Source organism: Agelaius phoeniceus, chromosome 7 (assembly GCF_051311805.1).
Source record: "Agelaius phoeniceus isolate bAgePho1 chromosome 7, bAgePho1.hap1, whole genome shotgun sequence".
Lineage (NCBI taxonomy): Eukaryota > Metazoa > Chordata > Aves > Passeriformes > Icteridae > Agelaius > Agelaius phoeniceus.
In genome coordinates, this window is record NC_135271.1 from 8,609,835 (window position 1) to 8,620,000 (window position 10,166).

Here is a 10,166-nt window from a genome sequence, read left to right on the forward strand (position 1 = left end):
GACGTGTGCCATCAGCAGCAGGGCTTTCTGGGCTAAAAATATCATCAAGTCACTTGGACTTGCTCTTTTTGGCCTATAAAAGCTGGAGCCACTTTCGGGGCAAATTTGGAGACCTCATCTATGGGTGGATGGAGCACCTAGGATTTTCCCAGTGGCTGGGAATGGTTCTCCAGGTCCCTGGTGTAAAACTGGGCTCCCCAGCAAGGGCAGATCTGCAAGATGATAAACAATTTAGGCAATTGGTGATGCATCTTTCTAAATCGCTCTCCCTTCTCTCCTTTTGTGAAATACAAAGCTGTGTTTCGTGTCAGGTACACACAGGCAACGCGTGATTGCGATATGTGTGGAAACCAACCTTGGGACACTTATAAAGTTGAATTCTAATAATAACTGAGGAAAGTAAAGCATGGAAGAAGGCCTTTGAACCTATCCCCTTTGTTCACAATTAACCTTTATAAATCTTAAGTTGATTTAGCAGCATTTGAATTAAAGCTTTGAGGATGTTGCTTTTTGACAGGAACTTTCTGCTTGGAGCTAAGCCTTAAAGGGTTTTGCCGTAATAACCTTTTGAAGTATAATTTTAGAATATTGCTTGTAGTAAGGATCTTTGAAACTATAGCTTTAGAATATATAAAAAGGAAACATGCTTATCTCACGCCTTGACAAAACATGAAAAGCAGCTTGAGAAAGGAATATGAATATAAAGGCAAGGACTATTAGTTTCAACCAAGGGGAGCTGCACATCACTGTTATGAGATTTATAGTCCTTGCAGTCAAAAGGTAAAGCCATGTCTGGAATCTGGACCCCACCAGTTGGGAGACTTCTTCCTTCATTCGGAAGTTGGACCCCCCACTACCTGGGATACTCCTTTTCTGAGATACATCCTGAGAAAAACTTAATCACAATAGTGTATAGAATTGTGATGTAAAAATTGGGAAGAGAAACTGCTGATGAGTAAAAATTGGGAAAAGAAACTGCTGAGAAAGCTTATGAGTGCCCCTATAAATACCTGTAAGCCTCAAAAAATGGTGTGCAGTTGGAGGGAAAGCTTCCCTCACTGTACCCAGCGCTGTATTGCTCATACTTTAGCAAAATAATTAATAAATTGATTGCTGCTTGAATATTGGCCTAGTCAAGCTTCTCATTTATAACATTATAGTACTGATTTAGGTGCACTACCTTGCTTGTTTTTGCTTGTCACTAAAACCAAGAGCACAGTTTCATTGAATGTATCATCTTACTCTGTGGTTTCTTCATATTCCCAGTAAAAGAAGAACATTATTTCCAGTGATGTGTCTTTTATATAGCCTCAGTCAATTGGCAGAACAACAGGAGGCCCCTGAGGAGCCGGGGCAGTGGGAAACCCTGAGGAATTGGGTGTGTTATGAATAAGCAGCTTGACTAGGCCAATATTCAAGCAGCAATCAATTTATTAATTAATATGGTAAAGTATGAGCAATACAGCGCTGGGTACAGTGGGGGAAGTTTTCCCTCCAACTGCACACCGATACTTGAGGGTTACAGGTATTTATAGGCGTACTCCTCAGCTTTTTCAGCAGTTTCTATTTCCAATTTTTACTCATCAGCAAATTTTATTCCAAATTATTACATCACAATTCTATACACTGTAGTGATTTTAGTTTCTCTCAGGATGTATCTCAAAAGGAGTATCCCAGATGGTGGTGGTCCAGTTTCTGAAAGAAGAAAGACGAATCCCATCTGGTGGAGTCCAGCTCCCCAGATGTGGGTCCACCTTTTAATTGCAGAGACTATAAATCTCATAACAGTGATGTCCAGCTTCCCTTTGGTCGAAACCATAAATCCTTGAGGTGATGTTGATCTTCCTTTCTCAAGCTGTTTTTCTCTGCTTCCATAAGGCGTGACATAAGCATATTTCCTTTATATATATTCCAAAGCTATAGTTTCAAGGATACAAGTAATATTCTAAAATGATACTTCAAAAAGTTATTATTGCAGAGCTCTTCATGGATAAAATGCAAGCAAAAAGCAACATCCTTAACACCTTAATTCCAATGCTCCTAAATCAACCAGGGTGAATTGCAAACAAAAGATAGGTTCAAAGGCCTTTTTCCATGCTTTATTTTCCTCAGTTATTATTAGAATTCACAACTATCCCATTGTCGATGTCCACACATTTCTCATTCACAAATACACACGTCTCCTGTTTGTACCTAACATGAAACACAGCTTTGTCTTTTGCATCCTCAAGCTCTTCCTGGCAGTAGTGGCAAAAGTGGAGGCTCTGGAATTGCTTCCAAGGCCTGGCAGAGCTGCAGTCCCGGAGCCCTCTGTGCTCCCTGCTGGCCCCTCCATGCCCTCAGCCCCGTCATGCTCTCAGTGAATCCCCAGCCCCCTTCAGTTTCTTCAGCCCCCCACAGTCCTCTCAGCCCCCTCAGTCCCTTCTGAGCCATCCAGTCCCCTTAGAGCCGCTACCCCGTCAGCCTGTGCCCCTTGCCTGTCACCTCAGTGCCACCATGGCCTCGGCTGCCCCACAGCCCTCAGCCCCAGCAGCAGCTCAGGGTCACCGTCCTTTCAGCGCCACCGCCCCCTCAGCCCCCTGAGCCCCCTCTGTCTCCCCGTCCTTCAGCAGCTCCTCAGGGGACAGTGCCTGGGGCCAGCAGCAGCTCCCACCGCTCCAGGGACAGCCAGGGCTGGAAGTGCTGCTCCACCTGGCCCAGCCGCCAGCTCAGACCCAGCACAGGGACAGGGGACACAGGGGGCACGGGGGCAAAAGCAAGAGGTGAAAAAGGCAGCCCAGGGGGGAAAGAGCTAAAAATGCAGCCTAGGCCTACACAGCTCAATCTATGCATCTAAACTTCCACATACCTCTAACTAAAGAACTATGCACATTTCTAAATCTATATCTAAGCATCTAAATGTAAGCATCTAAATGTAGGTATCTAAATGTAGGCGTCTAAATGTAGGCGTCTAAATGTAGACGTCTAAATGTAAGCATCTAAATATGGGTAATGAAGCCTCTGATCGGCCTTATCATAAAGCAGAGCACTAGGGCTCAGGAGCTCAGTCCCTGGGTAGGGACCGGTTGCCCGAAGCTGGCTCGCTCATGCCAACGCTGCGGGGCTGCCATCTAGCAAGCATGGTGGTTATCAGCTCTATAGTGATTAGCAAGCTCTCAGGATTTCAGCTCTGCTTGCTAGGTAGTGGTGCCCCGGGCTTGAGGCTGCAGCAGACGGAGAGAGAGGAGAGGGAGAAGGCGCAGGCTGTTCCATGGAGATGGCTTTGTTTGGGGAGGTCCGTGAAGGGTCCCTGCTCTTCTTCTTTCTCCCCTAATGGGGTACAGTATGCTTCTTTTATAGGGTTGGAAAGGATCCAAGCTTGACCCGTGAGACCCATTAAGGTGTTCAATTAGGGCCAACATCGAGTTGAGCCGGGTACCACAGCAAGGACATGGTGGATTTTTGTCAGGAACAGTCACCTTCACCATGTCATCCGGTGCTTGTTCACTGCGGACCTCAGGCACTGGAGGCAATGCCTCTGGTGTACCCTCTTCCCCCTTCCCACTGCCTCCCTTCTCAAGTACATTCTGATCATTGTCCTTAGGGGGACTAGGATTTAAGTCGTCCCCCTCACTCAGTTGTGGTGTAGGCCATTCATACACCTCAGGAAACCCGTTCAACACCCCCCCATTAAAAGAAAAATGAACCACCCCCTGTACATGCTCCTGCAGATCTGACATATACAGTTCTAAAGAGAAATTCACCAGCAAGCCCAATTCATTTTCTGTCAGTTTGGTGGTTGTAGATGTTACAAAATCATCTCAGGAGGTCTGAGTGCCCACCGATACCCTAGTAAGGTGTAACGGCCGCCCCCAGTTTCCTCCTCCAAGAAATGGATTTGGATTTGGAATAGCCAAGTCATGACCAGATTCAACATCGTAAATGGAATGGGTGGTCAGCCCACCTCCGAACCCGTCGCCCCTGTCCAACCGGGGGGCCAGGTTTCAGGTAGAAAGAGAGTCATAGTTACTCCCGCCGTTTACCCGCGCTTCATTGAATTTCTTCACTTTGACATTCCGAGCACTGGGCAGAAATCACATCGCGTCAACACCCGCCTCGGGCCTCCGTGATGCTTTGTTTTAATTAAACAGTCGGATTTTCCTGGTCCGCACCAGTTCTAAGCCGGCTGCTAGGCACTGGCCGAGGCGGGGCGCCAGCCCAGGCACCCCCTCCGGGGACCCTCCCCCGCGCGAACTGCTCGGCTGACGCCGGCTGAGACCACGCACACGCCGGCCACACGCCGCGGGAACCCCGCTGGCGGGAACCGACGGGGCGGTGGCGCGCAATGACGACGGCAGCGGCCACCGCTGGGCCCCCGGCCGTGGCAAGGCGGAGGGGGGTGGGGGGGGGTGGGCGGTACCCGCCACAGCTGGGGCAATCCACGGGAAGGGCCCGGCACGCGTCCAGAGTCGACGCCACGCGTGCCTGCGCGCGCCCTGGCACCCGGGTGGGCCACGTGGAGCACACTCACCCGCGCGCGGTGCCTCGTCCAGCCGCGGCGCGCGCCCAGCCCCGCTTCGCGCCCCAGCCCAAAAACCCAGCCTTTAGAGCCAATCCTTATCCCGAAGTTACAGATCTGGCTTGTCGACTTCCCTTACCTACATTGTTCCAACATGCCAGAGGCTGTTCACCTTGGAGACCTGCTGCGGATATGGGTACGCCCCGGCGCGAGACTTACACCCTCTCCCCCGGATTTTCACGGGCCAGCGAGAGCTCACCGGACGCTGCCAGAACCGTGACGCTTTCCAAGGTGCGGGCCCCTCTCTTGGGGTGAACCCATTCCAGGGCGCCCGGCCCTTCACAAAGAAAAGAGAACTCTCCCCGGGGCTCCCGCTGGCTTCTCTGGGATCGGTTGCGTCACAGCACTGGGCGCCTCGCGGCGCCCATCTCTGCCACTCCGGATTCAGGGATCTGAACCCGGCTCCCTTTGCTGAGGGCAATGGAGGCCATCGCCCGCCCTTTTGGAACGGCGCTCGCCTATCGCTTAGGACCGACTGACCCATGTTCAACTGCTGTTCACATGGAACCCTGCTCCACTTCGGCCTTCAAAGCTCTCGTTTGAATATTTGCTACAACCACCAAGATCTGCACCTGCGGCGGCTCCACCCGGGCCCACGCCCCAGGCTTTGAGGCGCACCGCAGCGGCCCTCCTACTCGTCACGGCCTTGCCCCTGTGGGCATCGCACTGCCGGCAACGGCCAGGTATGGGCCCGACGCTCCAGTGCCATCCATTTTCAGGGCTAGTTGATTCGGCAGGTGAGTTGTTACACACTCCTTAGCGGATTCCGACTTCCATGGCCACCGTCCTGCTGTCTAGATCAACCAACACCTTTTCTGGGCTCTGATGAGTGTCGGCATCAGGTGCCTTAACCCGGCGTTCGGTTCATCCCACAGCACCAGTTCTGCTTACCAAAAGTGGCCCACTGAGCATTCACATTCCACAGCGCAGCTCCACGCCAGCGAGACAGCCCCCTTACCCATTGAAAGTTTGAGAATAGGTAGAGATCGTTTCAGCCCCAAGACCTCTAATCATTCCCTTTACCGGGTAAAACTGCCCATTGCCGAGTGCCAGCTATCCTGAGGGAAACTTCGGAGGGAACCAGCTACTAGATGGTTCAATTAGTCTTTCGCCCTGTGGTGGTTTGACAGGAAATGTGTTTTTTGGGATGCTGTGTTTTTGGCCAATGGATATTCAGACTTTAATATTGGCATTTAACCTGGCCATTGGGACATGGACACGCCTCTGAGAACACGGGGCTAAAAGCAGAGCTCTCCCCTGGGAGGGCCCTCTTGGGTTTCCGGCGGGAAAGAGTTCGGGTCTCTCCCCCGGCCCAGCTGCTGGCTGGGCAGGGAGCAGGGAAAAGCCATGATGCTGGGAGAGGTAGGCCTGAGCCCGGGGGTGGAAGGGTGGAAGAGAGAAAGAGAGAGAGAGAGACACCGGGAGCCATCGGGCAGCCCCCCCTGAGAGACAGAGAGAGAGAGAGAAAGAGCCGCTGCCTGAGACTGTAACCTTGAAGCTTGATAAACATGGGCCTGTGCCGGCAGCACGGCTGAGAAGGAGATGAAGGAGGGGTTCAGCCGGCCGCTTGTAGGAGCTTTTAACCCCTTTTTGGAAAATGAGAACTTTACAGAACATTGACCTTTCCTAGAAGATAGAGTGGAAGATGAGGAAGAAAATGGGCCAGTGTGAGAGAGGTCTGGGCAAGCGAGAGATAGTAGAAGAGTAGAGAAGAATCCTAGTGGGAAGAGATGATGGAGTAGCTTTTGCTGGACTCTTTTTGTATAGCCATGGACAGAACCAAGAGGGTTCAGTGTTGATGCCCCTCGGCCCCAGGGGGTGGGAAAATATGGGGGGGACAGGTGTCCCAAAGGAGAGATTGTGGGGACAGGTGTCCCAAAAGAGAGATGGACAGACCCAAGTTCCTTGTGACACAGAGACTGCATTCTAGGGGGAGGCAATGGCATCAGAACCAAGAGGGTTCAGTGTTGATGCCCCTCGGCCCCAGGGGCTGAAAAAATACGGGGGGGACAGATGTCCCAAAGGAGAGATTGTGGGGACAGGTGTCCTAAAGGAGAGACTGTGCCTTTTTTGGATCGGGACAGAGCATCCTTAAAAGACAACCCTAGAAGCAGTTCTGGTCCATGTTCAGTGGTGAGAGCACTGGACATGAAAAGGAAGAAGTCACGATGGCAGATGTACTCCGGGCGGTGCCACGAGTGACACAGAAACACACGAGGCTTTGACTGTGTTTCCAGGGGAAGCCCATGGCACAAGAAGGACTCCTCTCCTCTTGATGAACTGAGGATTGATTGTCTAAAAGGTGCTGCTGGACCGAGAGTTGGTGATTTGAGGATCAAATGTATTGTGTTGGAATTTGGTGGGGGGAGGAGGAAATGCATTTGTGAGGTTTTCATTTTCCCTATGTGTGTGTTTTATTTTATCTGTAGTTGTAGAGTAGTTAATAAAGTTCTGGTTCTTTTTTCCCTAAGTAGGAGTCTGCTTTGCTTATTCCTGGTCACATCTCACAGCAGAAACCAGGGAGAAGGTATCTTCATGGGGGCACTGGCATTGTGCCAGTGTTAAACCATGACACGCCCCTAGACCCGGGTCGGACAACCAATTTGCATGTCAGGACCGCTACGGACCTCCACCAGAGTTTCCTGTGGCTTCACCCTGCCCAGGCATAGTTCACCATCTTTTGGGTCCTAGCACGGACGCTCACGCTCCACCTCCCCGGCCCCGCGAGGGGGCGGCAGGCGAGACGGGCCGGTGGTGCGCCCGGGGCTGCCAGGCGCGACACGAGCCCCAAGATCCCACCTGAGCTGGTGCGCGCCGGCCCTCACCTTCATTGTGCCGTGGGCTTTCGACGATGGCCCCTGACTCGTGCCCATGCTAGACTCCTTGGTCCGTGCTTCAAGATGGGTCGGGTGGGTAGCCAACATCGCCGTGGACCCTGGGTGCCCGAGTGCTGCCCGTCAAGCCTGGCCCGGCAGTGCCACGCGGCCGGGGTGCACTGAGGACAGTCCGCCCCGGTTGACAGCAGCGCCGGTGGCTGGCGGGCCTGGCCCCTGCACCCCCATGTGAAACGCTGCACTGCAGAGACGCCGCCCCTGCCCCATCCCCCCCGGGAGGGGGAGGGGGGGGAAAAGCGACGCCCCCCAACATGGCGCCGCCGACGGGGGGGCAGGAGGGCGTGGCGGCGATCCTCTCCCTCGGCCCCGGGATTCAGCAAGACCTGCTGCCCGGCGGCTGTAACACCCACCGCCACTCGCGCGGCGCTGGGCAACCTGCCCGCTGGAGGCCTTCCCAGCCGACCCGGAGCCGGTCGCGGTGCACGGCTGCGGAGGAAATGAGCCCAGCCAGGGCCCGCCGCCGGCCAGGCGGCGGTCCTCACGTCGGCCCGCCCCCCCCCCCCCCAGCCCACCCCCGCGGACAGGGTTCGCCCGGGGAAGGGCGGGGAGGCAGAGGCGAGGATCCGCCGAACCCGTGCTGGCCGACCGCAACTCGCCGGGTTGAATCCTCCGGGCGGATTGCGCGGGCCCCACCCCTTTACCTCTTAACGGTTTCACACCCTCTTGAACTCTCTCTTCAAAGTTCTTTTCAACTTTGCCTTCCGGTACTTGTTGGCTATCGGTCTTGTTCCTGTATTTAGCCTTAGATGGAGTTTACCACCGCTTTGGGCTGCATTCCCAAGCAACCCGACTCCGAGAAGCCCCAGGCCCGGCACGCTGGGGGGCCGCTACCGGCCTCACACCGTCCACAGGCTGCGGCCTCAATCACAAGGACATTGGTCCCCCGAGAGCGCTGCCGGGGAGGGGGGCTTCTGTACGCCACATGTCCCGCGCCACACCGCAGGGCGGGGATTTGGCACTGGGCTTTTCCCTCTTCGCTCGCCGTTACTGAGGGAATCCTCGTTAGTTTCTTTTCCTCCGCTGACTAATATGCTTAAATTCAGCGGGCCGCTGCGCCACCGCATCCGCAGCACGGTCCCGGCGAGGATGAGCTCCGCCCCAGTGGCTCGCTCTGGTTGCGGGGAGCTACGGAGCTCTCCCCAAGTCTGCATTTAGGGGGACAAAGGCCCTGTGCGGCGACGACGACAACGACTGCGATGAGGACAACGCCTGCCGGGCCGCAGGGAAGGGATCGAAGCTGCCTAGGGAAGCGCTTCCCTCGCCGAACCCCTGACCACCTACCCTCCGGGCACTGTCACAACACCGCCTCCGCCGCTGCGAGCGACGGGCCTGCGAGGCGACCCCAGCTGCGCCGCCCGGGTGGCCCTCGGACGGCAATTGATCGTCAAGCGACTCTCAGACAGGCGTAGCCCCAGGAGGAACCCAGGGCTGCACGTGCCTTTGAATGGTCGATGGTCAATGTGTCCTGCAATTCACATTAATTCTCGCAGCTAGCTGCGTCCTTCATCGGCGCACGAGCCGAGTGATCCACCGCTAAGAGTTTTCTGCCTTTCGGGCACTGCTCACGCTGAGCGGTCCCTTTTTTTGTTACTCTGGCGCCGAGGATACGGGCGCGCGCACCTGGCTTTGACCGTACGAGCACACAGAAACGGAAGGGGAGGGAAAAAAACAACTGGAGCAAACTACGCTCTGAAGGCCAGCCAAGAGGTGCGGGAGCCCGCGCCCCCAACTGCCTCCCCCCATGAGGGGAGATGCTGACCTCACAAACACCGTCCTTCAGAGGCGGCCCAGGCGCCTGGGCTCGGCCCAGCCTCCGCACGGAGGGCCATGTGGTGCACGCCAAAGCGCAGGAGGGCGCGGCGGCCCACCCGCTTCTCGCTTTCCCAGGACGACCTGAGCCGGGTTCGTCAGTGCCCGAGGCCTGCTGGACGGCAGAACCAGCTGCCACTGGGGCCGCACTCCTGGGACTGCCGCCGCCACGTCGCACCGCCGGGGCCCCTTGCCTTGGGCACGTGCCCGGCCGAAGGCGGTATGGCGCTGAGCCAGGGGGCAACGCCCACTCTCCTCTTTTTCACGCAGAGACCGGGCGGGGAGAAGCGCCCCCGTGGCCGCCCCGCATGCCTTTCTGTGGCCCACACGCGGCCGGAAATGGCGATGGAGGACGCGACAAGCGGGGCCCAGGACGGGACTGCCGCATGGTGACGGCGGGTGTCTTCTGGCTGACTGTCCCCACAGGGAGGGACGCCCGTTGAGCGGCGCTGCCACCGCTCGGCACGGGGTCGCGCATGCTCCCGGGCCTCCGCCGCCGAAGGGCCCGCCAGGCCCTTGCCCCCCACAAGCGGGCGGGCGGTCGAGCCAGGGGACGGCTGGCGGACGACAGTGCCGCTGGTGTGCGTTACAGGAGAATAGGCTGTCGAAGGGAGGAGAGGCACCGGACGCACCGGACATGGCGCCACGCTCGCCAGAGACCACGGCGGCAGTCCGAGGAGAGAGAGAGCGGGCAGGCCCCGGCGGCCATGACCCCGTGGCTGAGGAAGGGCATCGCCCATTACGACGAAGCGAGTGGGTCAGCCCCCAGGGCCGATCGCGCGCCGCAGCCTCTCCGTCGAGGCCGGGCCGTGGAGAGGGGGGGACAGGGCGCCCCTCCTTGGTGCAGCGTGGTTGACCACTGCGGCGCGCGGCGGGACAACGACGGCGACGGAGGAGCGTGGCCG

General features: G+C 56.2%; 1 non-coding gene across 1 annotated transcript; it reads right to left on the bottom strand.

Annotated features, from left to right (window-relative positions):
- Positions 1–8,841: 8,841 nt before the first annotated feature.
- LOC129133406 (5.8S ribosomal RNA) lies at positions 8,842–8,994 on the bottom strand. Its single transcript, XR_008535965.2, has one exon. It is a non-coding gene; the product is annotated as a 5.8S ribosomal RNA (ribosomal RNA).
- Positions 8,995–10,166: the final 1,172 nt, after the last annotated feature.